The sequence below is a fragment of the Anomaloglossus baeobatrachus genome, assembly GCF_048569485.1.
Source record: "Anomaloglossus baeobatrachus isolate aAnoBae1 chromosome 5 unlocalized genomic scaffold, aAnoBae1.hap1 SUPER_5_unloc_3, whole genome shotgun sequence".
Lineage (NCBI taxonomy): Eukaryota > Metazoa > Chordata > Amphibia > Anura > Aromobatidae > Anomaloglossus > Anomaloglossus baeobatrachus.
The window spans coordinates 646,554-666,451 of NW_027441806.1; the positions used below are offsets into that span (position 1 = coordinate 646,554).

Below are 19,898 nucleotides of genomic sequence, written 5' to 3' on the forward strand. Positions count from 1 at the left end.
AAATCCCCCTATGATGTATAGACAGCTGTGAAGGTCTTGTGCTCAGTCTTGTTTTATCCTCCAGTATTATATGTGTTATACTTGTGTAATGAGAACGGTGGAGATAGCAGGATTAGAGCTGATCATAGATGGGACTTCTCCATCTGTCTGTGACTTTTACAATATTTGTTTCAGGGGGAAGATCTGCCCCATATTAATACTACAGAGACATATGTGAGGGGTGATGAGCGTAGTAAAGAGGAGATTCCTACATATAACCGCCCAGGTGAGTAGTGACCACTAAATGCAGAGAAGTCACTGATTCTTCTCAGTCACTGGCTGTGGCTGCTTTATCAGGGTTGTAGTCCGGCCATAGGAAATGGTCACCATTCTGCTGCTAGACCACCACATGCTCTTCCACTCAAAACTGTCCCCAGCAGGGTCGAACTGGGGTGTCTGGGGCCCACCAGGGGAATTGACTCCAGGGGCCCTCCCTACAGCTAAATATAAACACCCCATTATTTCGTTGTTTTGACTGTATACACAGGCGGCTCCTGCACATCTATATTGTGCACCATAACTGGAATGTACAATTATAGTAGTTTGCAGTAATGGGGTCTTTGGTGAAAACAAGTTATCACCGATCCACAGGTTCAGTTGGTGATAACTTATTGATCGGTGAACAGACCAGTGGAAACCGCACCGATCGGAAGATTGGGAACTTTTTGCAGCAGCAGGTGGGGTGTGTGACCGCAGCTCCATTCATCATCTGTGGGGTGGGATGTGTGACCGCAGCTCCATTCATCCTCTGTGGAGCAGCCAGATAAATACAAGCACAGTGCTCACAACCACTGAGGAATGAATGGGTCAGTGGTTGATTCGGACACGAGCTCCAGTGTAATGGGGGATAAAAGTTGCACGATCGGTGCAGGTCCCAGCAATCGGACCCCACTGATGAATAAGTTATCACTTATCCTTAGGCCACGTTCAGTGTTTGGTCAGTATCTTACATCAGTATTTGTAGCCAAATTCTGGAGTGGGTGATAAATACAGAAGTGGTGCCCGTATTTCTAGTCTACTTTTCCTCTGATTTTACCGCTCCTGGTTTAGGCTTCCAATATGGAGGTAAAAAACTCACTGAATAGTGTGTGCATGTGGCCTTAGTAAAGGTGATTACTTGCTTTCACTGGAGAATCTCTGTAAGTGCATATTTACTGCAGTGTAATAGTCACAGGACAGGGAGGGGTTAAATGTTGAAGTATTTAATTTCTACTGGAAATAATCTCCCCCTTATAGAGAGAAAAAGTGACCTCCATACACAACACAATCCACTATACCAAGACCAATAATATCACATACAAGGGAGAAATACCGTCACACCATGACCAGACCACATATTACCACCAAACAGTGACCAAATACAGCCACATACAAGGGAGAAATACCACCACGCTGTGGCCAGACAACATATTACCACCAGTGACCAAATACAGCCACATACAAGGGAGAAATACCACCACACTGTGACCAGACCACATATTACCACCAAACAGTGACCAAATACAGCCACATACAAGGGAGAAATACCACCACCACACCGTGACCAGACCACATATTACCACCAAACAGTGACCAAATACAGCCACATACAAGGGAGAAATACCACCACACCGTGACCAGACTACATATTACCACCAAACAGTGACCAAATACAGCCACATACAAGGGAGAAATACCACCACACCATGAACAGACCACAAAGAGACCGAATAATACCACATACAATGGAGAAATACCATGACACTATGACCAGATAACATACTACCAACACATAGTGATCAAAAGCAACCACATACCAGAGAGTAATGCCACCACATCATCACATCATAATTAGACCACATAGTAACCGAATATCACCACATACAAGGGAGAAATACCGCAACACTATAACCACACCACATAAGGACCGACTATAACTACATACAAGAAAGTAATACCGCCACACCATAATCAGACCACATAGTGACCGAATACAACCACATACAAGGGAGAAATACCGTCACACTATTACCACATCACATAATGAACAAATAATACCACACACAAGACAAATATCAGTACATGACCAGACGACATATTACTACCACAAGGACATATAATACTACAATAACGATCATGAATAAAAACTACAATGCTAATAACACTAATATTTTCATCAGTGTCATTATACACAGGAGCTCTGTATATAGTGTATAGGTAATACAGTGATCACCAGTGACATTATATACAGGAGCTCTGTATACAGTGTACAGTATAGTGTGTGTGTACATGTAACACACTGAGTTACCAGTGACGTCTCTAGTTGAAGTTATTCATCTTCGCTTTTTCTCTTCATCCGGCGCTGACCGTCATCACTTCTTCCTGCCATGACGCGACTCTGCAGAAAATAACAGTCACCTATAGCTGATCACTCCCAGAGCACATTCCTCACTATTTCCCCAATTTCTACACCACGTCAAACTCTTGTTCCCCAATTGGAGACAGTATCCTCAAAATTAACTTATATTTCATCAGTAATAATGTCCCCTAATTTGCCCCTACAGTAATTATGCCCCACGTGCCACCATAAACTAATAATGTACGTCCCTCATCCTGGCCCCATATAGTAATTATGTCCCTCATCCTGGCCACTTTTATTTAATAATGTCTGGGGAAACAAGTGGAATGAGAAGGGGTTCTTAATTGCTTCCTGCACAAAATATCCCCACACACTGCTCCTCTCCAAAATAGCTCCACAAAGTGCCCCTTTCCAAAATGTCCCCCCAAAATTTGCCCTTTCTATAATATCTCCCCCCAACTATATCCCTGTATAAATTCCCCCCCTCCTCATTATACTATGCTGCCTTCCACAATCTTTGATGCCTCATAATGTCCCCCATTGCCCTATAATGTCCCAATTTCTTTCATAACGTCCCCCACTGACCTATAATGCCCCAATTTGCTTCATAATGGCACCCATTACCCTATAGTGTCCCCCACTGCCCTATAATGTCCCACACTGCCCTATTATGTTCCCTACTGCCCTATAGTGTCCCCCACTGCCCTATAGTGTCCCCCACTGCCTTATAATGTCCCCTCTGCACTATAATGTCCCCCACTGCATTATAATGTCCCCCACTGCCCTATTATGTCCCCCACTGCACTATTATGTCCCAAAGTGACCCATAATATGCTCCATAAAGTCCCCCACCGCTTCCTAATGCCCCTTGTAAAATAACACTGCTCCTCCCCCACCCGCAGCCCCTCATGTACATCTTCGGCTCCTCTGGAGCGCTTAGCTGTGCCTGCGCGTCCTCCTCTTCATCCCTGCAGCTGCGGCCCCGGTGATGATGTCATGTCGGTGCAGGAGTGAGGCGCGCTCCTCTGCCTCAGTCCTGTGGCGTCCTCCTCCTCTGCAGCCCCGGCCCCAGTGATGACGTCGCGGTGCGGGGCTGAGCAGCGGTGCTCTACCTCCTGTACAAATGTATGCGCGCCTGAAAGACACGCATACATTTGTATACCGGCGCTATCTCCAAGTCCTCCACACCTCATCTGTGCAGGCCTGGGGACTCCCGCAGTCCACCGCTAGGACCTTTTGTGAGTCACATGACACATATGATGTCACTAAAGGTCCTGCAACTGCGGAAACTTCAGTGATCGTACAGAACTTGTACAATCACTGAAGTTTCCGATTGAAAGGCTGGGGGCCTGTGATGCCCTGTGGCCTGGGAGCTGCCTGAGGGCACCATACTGGGGAGGGGGGAGGGGGCAGCTGCACTACAGGCCCCCAGCAGCAGGACAGATGGGATGGTGGTGGCGGCTGGAGCACTGTCTGGGGACCCCTGGCCTGGGGCTGGCCCCAGGCAGGTCACTGGTGAGGTAAACGGCCCCCCGCGCCCCCCCCGGGGCCCCTGCTCACCCCCCCCAGCCCCCACCTTCTATGCTCACATGCTGCTGCTCCTGCAGCCTGGCCTGGGGGCGACGCCGGATCCGTCCTCCGCAGCGCGATGCTGCCTGCACTGGGGCAGGAAGGAAGCAGTCATCGCTCTGTGACTGCCTCCTCCTGCAGTATCGCTGCGCAGAGGAGTCAGAGCGGCACTGACAGTGACAGCAGGCAGAGCAGGGAGATCGCTCTCCCTGCTTTCCGCTGCAGAGGGAATGGGAATGTCACTAATATCGGCAATGTGCCGATATGATTAGTGAAATTACTGGCCGGGGGGGCCTCTCACACATATCCATAGGGGCCCACGGTGGATAGGGGGGCGGAGCGTGGCCATCAATAGCAGGGACCCACCGGGGGTTCTCCCGACCTCCTGGTGGGCTAGTTCGACCCTGGTCCCATTATTTTAGGCATTGGACGCGCTTCTGTTGGAGTGAGATCTGTGTCAGCCAGACTGTACAGGTAGGATCCACCCTATCCCCAGAAATTAGATGATGTTGACCCTTAGCTTCCCAGACCTCTAATCTGTAAAGCCAAATGACAGCGTACGTAGAATGTGCAGACAACTTAGAAAATCATGGGAAGAAAAATCTAATCAGTATGGTGGACCTCTAAGAGAAAGCGGAGGGTATGGCTATGTGCACACACTGCGTTTTTTTGACCCTGCGTTTTTGTGCGTTTTTTTAGCGCTAAAAACGTACAGAAAGGCAGTGTCTTTAAAAAACGCATGAAAAAAACGCATGCGTTTCTACCGCGTTCTGGTGCATTTTTGGCTGCGTTTTGCTGCGTTTTTGCTCACTGCGGTTTTTTGCGTTTTTTTATCAACATTGCCATTGCCATTTAAGATTGTTGAAAAAAAAAAAGAGGTCTGATGTCATTTCCTTCTGCCATATGTTCTTCATTCTCCACTAGTGTATGCAGGAGAGCAGACAGCTGCAGAACTACAAGGCTCAGTATCCTCCATCCAATAGTGTATGCAGGAGAGCAGACAGCAGCTGTCGAACTACAAGGCTCAGAATCCTCCTTCCAGGACTGTATGCAGGATTTCTTTGCCCCCCCAAACAAAAAAAATGATGTGGGCTTCGCCATATTTTTGTATGCTAGCCGGGTACAGCAGGCAGGTATGGGCTGCCCCCAACCCCCTGCTGCCTATTTGTACCCGGCTGGGAACCAAAAATATAGGGAAGCCCTTTTTTTTTTTTAATTATTTCATGAATTTCCTGAAATAATAAAAAAAAAAATGACGTGGGCTTAGCCTACTTTTTGTGTCCAGCCAGGTACAACTAGGCAGCTGGGGATTGGAATCCGCAATGCAGAGTGCCCAAGCTTTCTGGGCACCCCCGGTGCGAATTGCAGTCCGCAGCCACCCCAGAAAATGGCGCTTTCATAGAAGCGCCATCTTCTGGCGCTGTTTCCAACTCTTCCAGCTGCCCTGATGCCGGGTGGCTCGCTGGGTAATAATGGGGTTAGGGCTAGCTGTATATTATCAGCTAGCCCTAAGCCAGAAATTCATGGTTTCACGCCAATATTAGACATGGCCACCATGAATTTCTAGTAAAGATAAAAAAATAAACACAACACACAGAAAAATATTTTTATTAGAAATAAAACACAACTCAATTAGTGACTCCCATCTTTTTTGAAATAAAGAACCCCCTCCGCAGTAATCCTGGGTCAAGGGTCCCGCGCCGTCCAAATCGGATCCAATGTCATCTGATAGGTTTGCTGGAAGGCAAAGCGATTGTCACGTCCCCACCGGAGCCCGCTCCTGCGACTTCTGCTCCGATCGCCAGACAACGCCATGTTCCCACCATGGATAGTGCTGGTGATGGGAGAGGAGTCGGTGCCCGTGGCTTTGCGGAGCACAGGCTCCGCTCATCCACCAGGCTGGGTTTCCCTGGAACCTGCATTACCATTGGCTGACTGTAGGTGGCGTGTGTGTCTTCCAGCTGAAGTTGCCAACATTCACCTGCAGCCAATGGGAAGACACCACACCCTTCTTATTCCCCCTCCTGTCACATGACCACTGCCAGAGATAGTTCTGTACTCCTGGCTCATGTGCTGTTTGTATTTTGATTCCTGTGCGCTGACCTTTGCTTGTTTTTTGACTACCCTCCTGCCTGTCGTTTTTCTACCTTGCTGCCAGTTCCGGATTTGACCTCTGCTTTGTCTCCTCACTACGCCCTTGCCTGCCGATTCGGTTCCTGTTTTGCATCTCCTGGTTTTGACCCTGCCTGATGACCACGGACTACAGCCTACCACAGGTAGTGATCTCTGGAGCTCTGTGTAATTCCAAATCCCTGTATAGGGGTTAAAGGGTTGCAGAGTTCTTGGGGTCCTGCTTTGTGAGCGGCTTTTCTCTAGACTCCCCTTACAGCCAGTCTGAGTCTGTGGCTCCAATCAGGCATTACAGCGATCAGATGATGTGTCAGGTTCAAGGGCCTGAATCACATTTGACAGCAGCTGATTGTATAAACGGCTTTTATACAATCAGCTGATGCATCAGTGCAAAAAAAAAAACATGTCTGTGCAGCGTCGGACTGGCTACCGGAGGAATCTCCAGTAATGCCAGGCCTGGATTCAGGTACCTGCACTGCACTTCGGAGCTCTCACCTGAGCTCTGGCGTGCAGCCTGGACTTTACAGCGAGCGCCGAGTGATTGATTCCCCGGCACTTGCGATTCAGTTCATGACAGCTGCAGACATTCCGGGCTAATCTCCGGTGCTCTCACCTGAACTCCGGAGATCACCCCAGCCTGTCTGCAGCTGTCATGAACTGACTGCAAGCGCCGGGGAATCAGTCACTCAGCGGTAAAATCCGGCGTCACCACGAGACTTACGATCAGCTGATGCGTCAGGTGACCGCATCAGGTGATCACCGCCAGGTCCTCACGGCCAGGTCATGCAGCTATAGGACGTGCCTGGGACCTGGCACACAGCCGGAGCGGGGGTGGCGCGACCGGGAGAGGAGCTGGGAGCGGAAATGGCACCGGGAGTCTGCAGACAGGGGAGTATGACATTTTTCTACTGTTCACTTTTGATTCAGCAGCCGCTTCCACCTCCTGCACGGGAGCGGACATGGCACCGAGCGGGAAATGGAAGCGGCGGTGGCGGTACTGGGAGGATTCACTCTTCTTCGTTTACTGACTTTACTGAAGAAATCCTCTTCCTGTACATGTCACTTTACTACTCACCCCTTGCGTTTATAGCTGCGTTTTTAGTAATTAAAACGCAGCTATATTTGCAATTTGCTGTTTTCATTGCGTTTATGAACATCTCATTGAACTCAATGGGTGGAAAACGCAGTGAAAAACGCAAAAATAATTGACATGATGCGTTTTTATGGGCACCACAAAAACGCAGCTAAAAAAAAACGCTGTGTGCGGACAGCAAAAATGAAAACTCATAGACTTTGCTGGGGAAGCAAAGTCATGCAGTTTTCTGAGCAAAAACGCACCTAAAAAACGCGCAAAAACGCCACGAAAAACGCACTGTGTGAACTTACCCTAATGATGCTGGTGACTTCCTAGAGTCTTAGTTTGGTGCCGTGTTCTCCAGGTGAATAAAGATTGATTGTTCTCAGTGGGAGAAACAGAATAATAATCTTGTAGTTGATGAAGAGACCTCAGTAGTCTGGAAAGCTTGCTTTGTAACATCATCATTTTTTTTAATTTTTATTCACCATTTAATAAGTATAATCCATCCAGAGAAAGAAAGGCAGCGATCACCGTACTTCAGTATCCACAGTTTATTTGTGAGCGCGGATCAGATACATAAAAAGTGGGGGGAGGTGAGGAGAGGCAGTGGGGTGAGGACGACGGCACACCGTTTCTCACAAATGTGATTTGGCAGGTCCTTATAAGTATCATAACTACAAGATTCTTATTGTTTCTCCCACTGAGAGCAATGACTCCATCTTCCTAGAATCTCGGCCTCTTATTGATGGATCTTCCTTCTCTCCCTTCTGATGAATGTGCTGATAGGGGCGTTTATATCCAAAGTTGGACACAGGGTAACTGTAACATATGAGGGAGGTTAGAATTACCCCACAGTGGGTACATGGAGGCTGGGCAGCCCACCCACAAGATTTAATTAGAAAAAAAAGGAAAGTAACACATAACGTTCTGATATTTTTACCTTCAAGAGCCTGAAAGATATTTTCTCTGAATTCTACAAATCTCCATTATATAAGAACTTGTACTGGAGCCGTCCATTGTGGAGTCCGAGAGGCAGAAAGTAAATGTGTAATGTTTCTTCAAGAAACTCATCTGAGAAGATATTGGCCCCTACAATACACTGTGTTCCAAATTATTATGCAAAAAGAGTTTTGGAGTGATAAGGTTAGACATTTTTTGTTTGTCATTTAAACTCATTGATGGTGATGTGTGTCAGGGCTCTTTATATCACTGAGGGCTCCGCCACACATCCGTGAAAACCACGTTCGTGTAAAACGGGCCATTTTTCGGGTCCGTTTTCCGTTTTTTAGGTCCGTTTTTATGGTATGTGTGGCCTGCGTGTGTATCCCGTATGCTAGCCGTATGTGCGTGTGGAATGTCCGTGTGTGCGTGAGTGAAATAACTGACATGTGTATGTGTTGTCCGTGTGAAATGTACGTGTGTGATGCAAAATGTGGTTACTACATGTCGGAAGACAGAGTAGCGGGATGAGAATGAACTCGGGTGAACTTCACCCGACTTCATATTCATGCTGCGGCTCTGTCTGTGTGCCGTGTACTGATTAGCGGTCACCTGTGAAGGATTCACCGGTGACCACTAATTCCCCGAGTGACTGAAGTGTCCCCCCCTCTCTCATACTCACCGTTCCCCGATCACCGGCGCTGCACGGCGTTCACACTGCTTCGGCGGCTTTTTCTAATTTGAAAAAGCCGGCCGCCCATTAATCAATCTCGTATTCCCTGCTTTCCCCGCCCACCGGCGCCTGTGATTGGTTGCAGTCACACACGCCCACCACGCTGAGTGACAGCTGTCTAACTGTACCCAATCACAGCAGCCGGTGGGCGTGTCTATACTGTGCAGTGAAATAAATAAATAAATAATTAAAAAAAACGGCGTGCGGTCCCCCCCCATTTTAATACCAGCCAGATAAAGCCATACGGCTGAAGGCTGGTATTCTCAGGATGGGGAGCTCCACGTTATGGGGGGCCCCCCACCCTAACAATATCAGTCATTAGCCGCCCAGAATTGCCGCATACATTATATGCGACAGTTCTGGGGCTGTACCCGGCTCTTCCCGATTTACCCTGGTGCGTTGGCAAATCGGGGTAATAAGGAGTTATTGGCAGCCCATAGCTGCCAATAAGTCCTAGATTAATCATGTCAGGCGTCTATGAGACACCCTCCATGATTAATCTGTAAGTTATAGTAAAAAAACACACACACACGAAAAAATCCTTTATTTGAAATAAAAAACACAAACAAATTCCCTCATTACCAATTTATTAACCCCGACAAACCCTCCATGTCCGGCGTAATCCACGGACTCCAGCGTCGCTTCTAGCTCTGCTGCATGGAGGTGACAGGAGCAGCAGAAGACACCGCCGCTCCGGTCACCTCCACGCAGCTAATGAGATGAGTAGCGCGATCAGCTGCTGTCACTGAGGTTACCCGCGGCCACCGCTGGATCCAGCGGTGGCTGCAAGTTACCTGACTGACAGCAGCTGATCGCGCTACTCACCTCATTAGCTGCGTGGAGGTGACCGGAGCGGCGGTGTCTTCTGCTGCTCCAGTCACCTGCATGCAGCAGAGCTAGAAGCGATGCTGGAGTCCGTGGATTACGCCGGACATGGAGGGTTTGTCGGGGTTAATAAATTGGTAATGAGGGAATTTGTTTGTGTTTGTTATTTCAAATAAAGGATTTTTTCGGGTGTGTGTGTTTTTTTACTGTAACTTACAGATTAATCATGGAGGGTGTCTCATAGACGCCTGACATGATTAATCTAGGACTTATTGGCAGCTATGGGCTGCCAATAACTCCTTATTACCCCGATTTGCCAACGCACCAGGGTAAATCGGGAAGAGCCGGGTACAGCCCCAGAACTGTCGCATATAATGTATGCGGCAATTCTGGGCGGCTAATGACTGATATTGTTAGGGTGGGGGGCCCCCCATAACGTGGAGCTCCCCATCCTGAGAATACCAGCCTTCATCCGTATGGCTTTATCTGGCTGGTATTAAAATGGGGGGGGACCGCACGCCGTTTTTTTTAATTATTTATTTATTTATTTCACTGCACAGTATAGACACGCCCACCGGCTGCTGTGATTGGGTACAATTAGACAGCTGTCACTCAGCGTGGTGGGCGTGTGTGACTGCAACCAATCACAGGCGCCGGTGGGCGGGGAAAGCAGGGAATACGAGATTGATTAATGGGTGGCCGGCTTTTTCAAAAGAGGAAAAGCCGCCGGAGTTTTTATAACAGCAGTGCAGCGCCGCGCCGGAGATCGGGGAATGGTAAGTATGAGAGAGGGGGGAACTGACCGACAGACAGCTAGAGGGACAGACAGACATAGAGACCGACTGACGGACTGAGGGAGAGAACGAAACATAAAAAGAAAAAAGACTGACATCACATGAAAAAAGCACAAAACATACAGGGAACAAACAGAGATGCGTCCGTGTCACTCGGACGTGCGCACAGACCCATTGACTTTCATTGGGTCCGTGCTGCGTGTTGCGTGAATAAAACGGACATGCTGGCGTTTGACACGGCCCACAAAACGCATCACGGAGACGGACTAACGGACATAAACAAAAACGCAAATGTAACCGCTCAGATATAGTAACATTGGTGCACGTTTGGCCGTGTCTCCAGTATACACGGAAACGGACCAAACACGCACGTGTTTCACGGATGTGTGGCGGAGCCCTGAAAGCAATTGCAGATACCTGTGCACATTAGTTTGGAAGGTGTGTCCAAATAAAGGCAAGACTACTTAAGAAGGCTGTTCCACATTATTAAGCAGCCTACATCTTTTGCCAAAATGGGGAAGAAAAAGGATGTGTCGGCTGCTGAGAAGCAACAAATTGTGGAGTATTTAGGTCAAGGCATGACTACAATCAACATTGCCAAGACACTTCATCGTGATCATCGCACAATCAAGAAGTATGTAGCTGATTCACAGCACACGCGTGTGCGTGCTGATAAGGAAAAATTGAGGACTCTTTCCAACAGGCAATTGCATCAGGTTAAAAGAGCAGCTGCTAAAATGCCTTGTCATAGCAGCAGACAAGTTTTTGAAGCTTCTGGTGCCTCCAACGTCCCCCGAACAACAAGATGCAGGGTCCTTCAGAGCTTTGCATCTGTGCATAAGCCATCCTGTCGACCACCTCTATCCACTGCACACAACCAGAAACGGCTCTAGTGGGCCAAACGATACATGAAGACCGACTTCCAAACTGTTTTGTTCACCGATGAGTGCCGTGCAACGCTCGATGGTCCAGATGGATGGAGTGGAGGATGGCTGGTTGATGGACACCCCATGAAAACACGGTTAAGGCGCCAACAAGGAGGAGGTGGAGTAATGTTTTGGGCTGGAATCATGGGGAGAGAGATTGTCGGCCCCTTTAGGAACCCTGAAGGGGTCAAGATGAACTCCATAATCTATGTGGAGTTTCTAAAACCGCACTTCCTGCCATGGTTCAGGAGGAAGAACCGTGCATTCCGCAGCAAGATCATTTTCATGCATGATAATGCACCGTCTCATGCTGCAAATAACACATCTGCATCTCTGGCTGCTATGGGCATAAAAGAGGACAAACTTATTGTGTAGCCACCATCTTCTCCTGACCTCAACCTCATTGAGAACCTCTGGAGCATCATCAAAAGGAGTGTCTATGATGGCGGGAGGCAGGTCACATCTAAGCAACAGCTCTGGGAGGGTATTCTGTCCACATGCAAAACAATTGAAGCACAAACCATCCAAAAACTGACAAATTCAATGGACGAGAGAGTTCAGAAGCTTCTTTCAAACAAGGGGTCCTATGTGCAAATGTAACATCACCTAGAATTAAGTTTTGACTTGAAAACTGTTTGATTTCATTTTGTGATAAGCTGATAATGCTTAGAATTTCACAATTGACCATATTGTTTTTTTCAAAATAAAAATAAAGAGGTTGAAAACTGCTGGGCATAATAATTTGGAACATGCATTTTGAGTGCACTTTGAGTGTTTATTTTTAAAAATATACTGTTTTCATAGGCAGTTTGATCAAAAACATTTCAATTCTACTCGAATAGTAGATGACTGGAAAATAACAATGACTATAATTGATAAAGTTAATTTAGGAAAATATGAAAAAATATTTTTTGCATAATATTTTGGAACACAGTGTAGTTTGGATTGCCGAGAGCCCCCGAGCCACATACTGTAATTACTCCAGATGTGTCACCTCTAGTTACTAAATCACTGACGGTGAAGGCTGTTGGGCTGGAGGGCGATCATTTTAGTAGATATGTTCTTGTCTACAGTCACATTTTTTCTGTACAGTAGTTAGAACCAAAGCTCACGGAACGATTGCGGTCGCAGGTGTTTAGGCGGCCCAGGGATCTCAGCCAATAGCGGCGGCCAAACAACTGCTGTGGGGCCCGGTGCAAACGCTGGTATCGGGCCCCCCGCCAAGGATAGCACTTTCAATTGTATTGGCATCACAGATGGCATTCTCCCACTGTGTCTGCGCTCTGATGTGTCAGCACACTAGAGCGCAATGACATCACTACTGCACACTGTGCTGAGATGTGCAGAGTGGCAGAAGATTGGACACACGCTGAGGAGACCGCAGTAGCGGGGGAACAAGGAGAAGTGAATATGTATTTAATCACAGTGGCCAGAGGACTATGGGGGTGCATTAACCCCTTCACGACCATGGACGGATATATCCGTCATGGAGCGTGTCCCGTTAAGCCCCACCCCCTGCCGCGGGCAGGCGGCGGCGGTCGGCACACATGTCAGCTGTTTTCAACAAATGGCCCCCAAAGGTTAGTAGGAAATTCTAAATGGCCCCCGGCAGTAAAAAGGTTCCCCACCCCTGTTGTAGAGTGAAAATAGCAAATCTGCCATTTTAGTGCCCAACACCTAGTGGCCAGCTTGTGCTCCACGAGACATGCAAACCGTAAATGTTTATGTGGGTTCTTCCCTGTGGCAATGCCAAATGTGGATAATGACAGTGTCTGGGTACACTGCAAGGCTGAGATGCATCGAGGACATTTGGCTTTGGGATTTTGATGGATTGGATTATGAAGCCATATCTCTTTATCAAGAATCTTTCAGCTACAACCATTGTGGAAACCCTCCATTTTTCCACTCACAGAGAAGTAGTTTGGTATAATTTTATCTTACAAAATATTATTTGATGGTTATTATTCCAATACACGGGAGGCAAAATGAACATCCTGGTCTACTGGTTCCTGCTCTGGGGTCTACTCTTAGATTGTAAATGTTTTTTGTTGGAGTAAATAATTACAATTTGTATACCTTGTAAGTTCTTTAGCTATGTTATGCTCGCGTTTGAAAGCATGAGTGGACCCACTGGACCACAGCACTGGCGTAACTAAGTGACTACCTCATCTTCACTAGAGCTTCTGTTGGTGATGGAAGGCTTGCAAGCAGGTTTCCACTGACTGCAAGTAGATCAGGATCTGGTCTTGTTGTTCCTATTAATGGACAATCTCTTCCTCAATACCCGTGAGCTAAGGAGTTCTGGAGCCAGTGGGATCCATGGCCTGGGCAAACTGTTATGCTTGCTGGTGCAAACAGGAGTAGGCCCACTGGGCCGTAGCACTGTCTCAACCAGGAGGGGCATGACTCAGCGACTACCTTGGCTTCATTAGAGCCTTTGATGGTGAGGATAGGCTTGTGCTGGAAGGTAGATGCCAGGTTTTACTCCAGGGAATCCCAGTACTGCAACAGCTGGCCTCAGGGGTTGGGGGTGAGATACTGACAGTCACTGCTGCTCCAGCAGGCACAGCTAGTATAGATGAATGTAGTAGGTACGATATGCATAGCTTATATAGATAGATGTAGCAGGGTTGCCAGGCACAACGAGTACTAGGATACAGACACGTGTTCACTCACAGAGCATAAGACTCCGCAAACGGAATAGGACTTGACAACTAGCAATATGTCTCTGAGGATAGAACACGTTGCCCAAGTACCTCTGACGTGCCCACCTGGGCCGTGGGTGACTCGTCACCAGGCTGCGGTTCTGCTGCTGATCAGGCAACGCGGTGGCGTGGCCTGGTTCTGTGACCCCGGCGGTGTTGTTTAATAAAGATATACAAGATGATGGTTGATTTGTGACGTCACCTGTGGTATGCGGCAATATAGGTGCCGCCGCTTCGGGATTGGGGAACCTCTGGGGCTGATGGTGACGCAGCTTGGATGGTGTAACTCTCCACAGGTAGAGCTGGGCCCAAGGACAGAGGGAGGGTGGTAGTAGTAGTCTATTATGGTGGGCGCAGGCGAATAATGGAGCGACTCAGGGGTGCAGTCAATAGGTGTTTACTCACTGTAGCCTCACGGATAGTTTGGAGGTTGTGTCCGGTGCACCTTTCTTTATGTATGCTTTCTCTGGCCGACTTCTGCGCTGGCTTCTCCCTCCTGCCATGCGCACTCTCTCACTGAACCCTGTTCCAGTGCTTGTGAACCCTATCGGGCGGCGTGAAGCGCTATCTCTTTGGTCCTTTTTGGGTCACCTTCCAACGAATTCGTGTGCGGTGGTAGCTTTGGTGCTTGACGTCACCTCAGTCACTGGTTTTACAAGGGAGCCCGTGGGTTTAATCTCCGCTAGCCTAGGAACCAGTTCCTGATTTGCGACCATGTCCCTCCACTTGATTTTGTGTAGAACAAGGCCACGGGGTAGTGTAGTAATTCTCCTGGTCTCTGGGACCTTTCTGTTTGAGCCCGTGCCGAGCGGTACCAGCTTCAGACCATGGGTCTTAGCTCCTCCACTGCTCCTCACCTGACTTGATATTTAGACTGTTCTAACTTCCTCCAGACGACACCTCTGTTCCCACTCAGCTGACTTCACCCCCCGGTCTGGTTCAGGTATAATCACGCCCTCACCATGTTTGGTGATGTGTTGCTAAGTGAGTGTGCTGTGCTTTTGCATGAACCTGCATTGACCTCTTCCTTACCCAGGATGGGATACCACACCTCTGGCTGAGGTGCAGTACCTCTGTGGTGACTGAAGCCTCAGGGGCGCCACACCTCCCCTAAGGGGAGGATTCCTTACATACCTAGTGCCTCTCAGCTATAGGCTAGGAGGCACTTCCAGGTTGGGGCACACTGGCCCTTTAATAATAGGTGTGCCAATGCCCTAAGCATGCTCCCAGGAGACCTGCATGGCATGTGCAGGCCCTGGGAAATGGTGGCAGGGACCAGGGAAATTGAAGCCAACGCTGGGCGACAAGAAAGTAAGTGTGCTAGCGTCTCCGCTGGGGAAAGCGGACAGAACCATGCAGGAACGCCGGTAACAGCCTTACAGTGCACCGCCTTGTGTCCCTCCCCCCTTTTCCAGGCCTGAAAGGAATCTTTTTCAGCACAAGATGGGCATTACTGTTCTCCACCAAACCCCATTCAGTCAACCAAAAAGAAAGTTTTACCTTTCACTTTTTTCATGGCAAGGATGCCTTTTGCCTCAAAGACACCTTTCACACTTACCGGTGAAGGCAGGGTACCAGGATTTCTGAAGTAGAGGCTCAGGACGACAGGCTTGAGGAAGAACACATGAAAGGAGTTGGGATTCCGCAAGGAGGCTAAAATCTTCAGCTTATAGAACACTGTTGATCTTTTGAAGCACCTAGAAGGGACAACTTGAAAGAAGGCATTTTGAAACCGACATATCTAGAAGAGAGCCACACCTTGACTCTAGGACAGAACGAAGGAGGATCCAGGCATCACTTTTCTGCATGGCTTTTCATTCTATTGGAGGACTGCTCCAGGGAGGCCTTGGTCTTCACCTAGACTTTGGAGAACCCCTTGACAAGAACATCGGAGGTAGGATTGCCGGAGGTGATAACCACAGGGAGAGTGTTCTTGGGCTGCTGTCCATATACGATGAGGAATGTAGAGTTACTGGATGACTCACATGATTATTATAGGAGCACTCCGCCCATGGTAGAAGCTTGACCCAATCGCTGTGGTGTTCATTAACAAAGTACCACAGGAAATTTGTCAGAACTGAGATGTGACTTGGACACCTCTATCAGACACAATGTGGAGATTAAAGGGTGCTTTACACGCTGCGACATCAGCCGTCCAATAGTAGAGGAGGGGCGGAGATGAGCGGGACGTAACATCCCGCCCACCTCTTTCATTCCTCATTGCGGGCGGGACGCAGGTAAGGAGAGGTTCCTCGTTCCTGCGGTGTCACATAGCGATGTGTGCTGCCGCAGGAACGACGAACAACATCGTTACTGCAGCAGAAACGATAATTGAGCTTAGGGGGGGCATGTCACCGATTAGCGATTTTCAACGTTTTTGCAACGATTCAAAATCACTAATAGGTGTCACACGCACGACATCGCTAACGCGGCCGCATGTGCGTCACAAAATTCGTCACCCCCAACGAGATTGCTTTAGTGATGTCGTAGTGTGTAAAGCGGCCTGAACTCTATCTCTGGCAACAAACCAAGGTGTAATGCAGGTAGATATACACAGGGCGTTGGGATAAGGATTAGCAGCTGAATTGCCAAGGTGTTCGCAGGTTCCTAGAGGGGAAAGCTTTAACCCTGACAGAGAACATACCTGAAACTCAATTCACATCAGGGAAAAAAGAATGAAATATCAAGGAGCAATTAGCGCAGGAAAATGCAACAACCTTCTGCAGCCGGTCTGTCACCATGACAGTATCGGCACACCTCTAGAGCTATCTTGATCACCAACAATTCTCGGTTAACAATTGACTAGTTGCGCTCAGGAGCAGAGAAGCCCTTGAAGAAGAAACAACAGGTTACCCACTTACCAGAAGCTGACTTCTGCATGGGGATCACACCGGCCCTTGAGGACAAAGCATCCTTTTCCAAGAAGAACTGTCTGTTAATCTCTGTTCTATGTAGTGGCGGAGCTGATGAGAATGTCTACTTGAGGATGATAAATGGACTCTCCCCTTCAGAAATACACATCTTAGGATTCCCCCCTGTGAGTCAGGGCCATGATAGGGAGAATCTGATGCAAGAATTGAGGAATGAATTGGCAGTAATAATTTGTGAAACCCAGGAACTGCTGAATCACGTTCACTCCATCAGGACGAAGCCATACTTCAGAACTGCTGACACCTTCTCCGGATCCATATTAAAACTGGTGTCTGAGAATATGTAGCCCAGGAAAAGAAATGAAGTGCATTCAAAAAGGTACTTCTCGAATTTGGCATATAAACAATTCTACAATCTATGTAGAACCTGGCCAATATTACTCCTGTGCGTTGTCAGATTAGGTGAGAATACCAGAATGTCATCCAGATACACCACTGCGCTTGAGTAGAGCAGATTTCAGAAGATATGGTTCACTAATTCCTGGAAAACCGCCACAGCATTGCGGAGTCCGAATGGCATTACCTAAAACTCATAGTGGCCACCATGGCTATTAAAGGCAGGCTTCCCTTTGTCTCCCGACCATATACGGACAAGTTTGTATGCACCACGGAGGTCGAGCTCTGAGAAGATTCTGGAACCTTGGTTATGGTTGAACACCTCCAGTATAAACAGCAGAGGATACTTATTCTTTACCTTGATATGGTTGAGACCTTTATAATCTACACAGGGGGGCAGAGGACCATCTTTTTTTTTTTTTTTGAAAGAAGAAGAACCCGGTTCCATCTGATAAGGACTTCTGGACAAATACCCTTGCCAGATTCTCCTTGATTTGCTCTCGCAAGGCTTGGCTTTTTGCCTGGGACAGAGGGTAGACATGGCCGATGGGAGGTGAGAAACCAGAAAGTATGTTGATAAGGCAATCATATGGCCTGAGTGGAGGAAGAGTCTCAGCCTCCTCTTGTCAAAGACATCAGCATAAACGCAGCAGGCGGATGGCAGACCCAGAAGATTTGAGGGCATCACTGGTCATCGGGCATGACGGACTGAAATGAGACATTTTTCTGAACAGGGCTGACTCCATCTGAGCACATCTCTGGATCGCTAGTCCAAGACAGACTCGTTAATCTGAAGCCATGTCAGAGCCAGTAGTATTGGGTGCGACGGTCCTGCAAATTTATAGAAGATGATCTTCCTTGAGTGCAGCATTTCCACCCAGAGTTCAACTTGTTCAGTGATGAACAGGTTAGTCTCCTACAGAAGTTTTACATCCACAGATGAAACTGCTATAGGAGCTTGAAGTCATTGAATTGGAATCTGTTACTGATCCACAATGGGCTGTTGTATGAAGTTTCCGGCAGAACTAGTGTCCAGATAGGCCAACTCAGTGAATCTGTGCTGCCACAGGATACGGACACAGATAATAATTAATAATAATAATTTATTCATTTATATAGCGCTATTAATTCCATAGCGCTTTACATACATTGGGAACACTGTCCCCATTGGGGCTCACAATCTAAATTCCCTATCTGTATGTCTTTGGAGTGTGGGAGGAAACCAGAGTACCCGGAGGAAACCCACGCAAACACGGGGAGAACATACAAACTCCTTGCAGATGGCGTCCTTGGTGGGAGTTGAACCCAGGACCTCAGCGCTGCAAGACTGCAGTGCTAACCACTGAGCCACCGTGCCGCCCGTGATATGGATAAATACAGAGAGGACTTGCTTTCATCTAGGATAGCCTCTCCTACGGACCCTAGGCTTGGAAGTTTCCCGGCTTCAAAGGACATAAACGTATGTGACTGTGTTGCGATGGTTCACTGGACGAGGCTTTGCCAGGTTCACGTTATCTACCTTCATGCACTTAGAGAAAGCAGCAGGAACTGCAGTTCTTAGAACCTGAGATAAATGCGGACAGCCAGAGATACCAAGTCGTCCAGGGAATATGGTATATTATGGCCTGCCAGTTCGTCTTTGTTTCTGCAGGACAGAACCTCTCAGAATGAAGCCACCAGTGCCTCATTATTCCAGCCTAGTTTGGAAGTGGGGAAATGAATGGCATAGTGGCCTATGGTGAGAATTTCGTGGCAGTCTATGGAGTGCAGATTCTACCCAGTTCTTCGATTATCTTGCAGAATGCCCCCTGAAAGATTTGTACATCTAATACGACAGGCTGAATTCTCTACTATAATTAATTGATCTAAGCAAGGGGCTCACCGTTCATATCTGACATCATAAAGGCTACTTTGGACCTGTCCAAAATTAATAAAAGTTCAAAGTGCATGGAGCACTGATTTTATGAATCTTTCTTCATTGCTTGGGGTCACCGTTAGAGCACAGAGGAGCATAGATGAGGACCAAAGATTGGAGCTGGATATGGTGTCGGGGTGGAGACTACAACTGGGACAAGATCGAGTGGAGGCATTGGGGTGAAGGCTTTCAAGCAGGTGTCCACTGACTGCAAATAGTTCAGGATCCAGTCTTGTTCCCATTGACGGACAATCTTGCTGCGAGATGAAACGTTCTGGAGCCAGTGGGATCCATGGCCTGGGCAAACTGTTATGCTTGTGGGCGCGAACGGGAGTGGGCCCACTGGGCTGCAGCACCATCTCAACCAGGAGGAGCATAACTAAGCAGATATCTCGGCTTCATTAGAGGTTTTGATGGTGAGGATAGGCTTGTGCTGGAAGGTAGATGCCAAGGGCTATTCCAGGGTGCCCTGTCACTGCAACAGCTGACCCCTGGGATCCTGGATTGGTTACTAACAGTCACTGATGCGGTTGGGTGCGTAAGCAGGTGCAGTGGATATAGCTGATACGACAGGTGAAGCAAATATGGTAGACACAGCTGATATAGATAGATAAATGCAGCAGGTTTCCCGGGCATTGTGG

General features: G+C 48.0%; 1 protein-coding gene across 1 annotated transcript in view; it reads left to right on the forward strand.

Annotated features, from left to right (window-relative positions):
* Window positions 1-19,898, forward strand: part of LOC142259154 (uncharacterized) — a 174,070-nt gene that overhangs the window by 97,610 nt on the left and 56,562 nt on the right. The gene's annotated exons all lie outside the window — the stretch shown is intronic.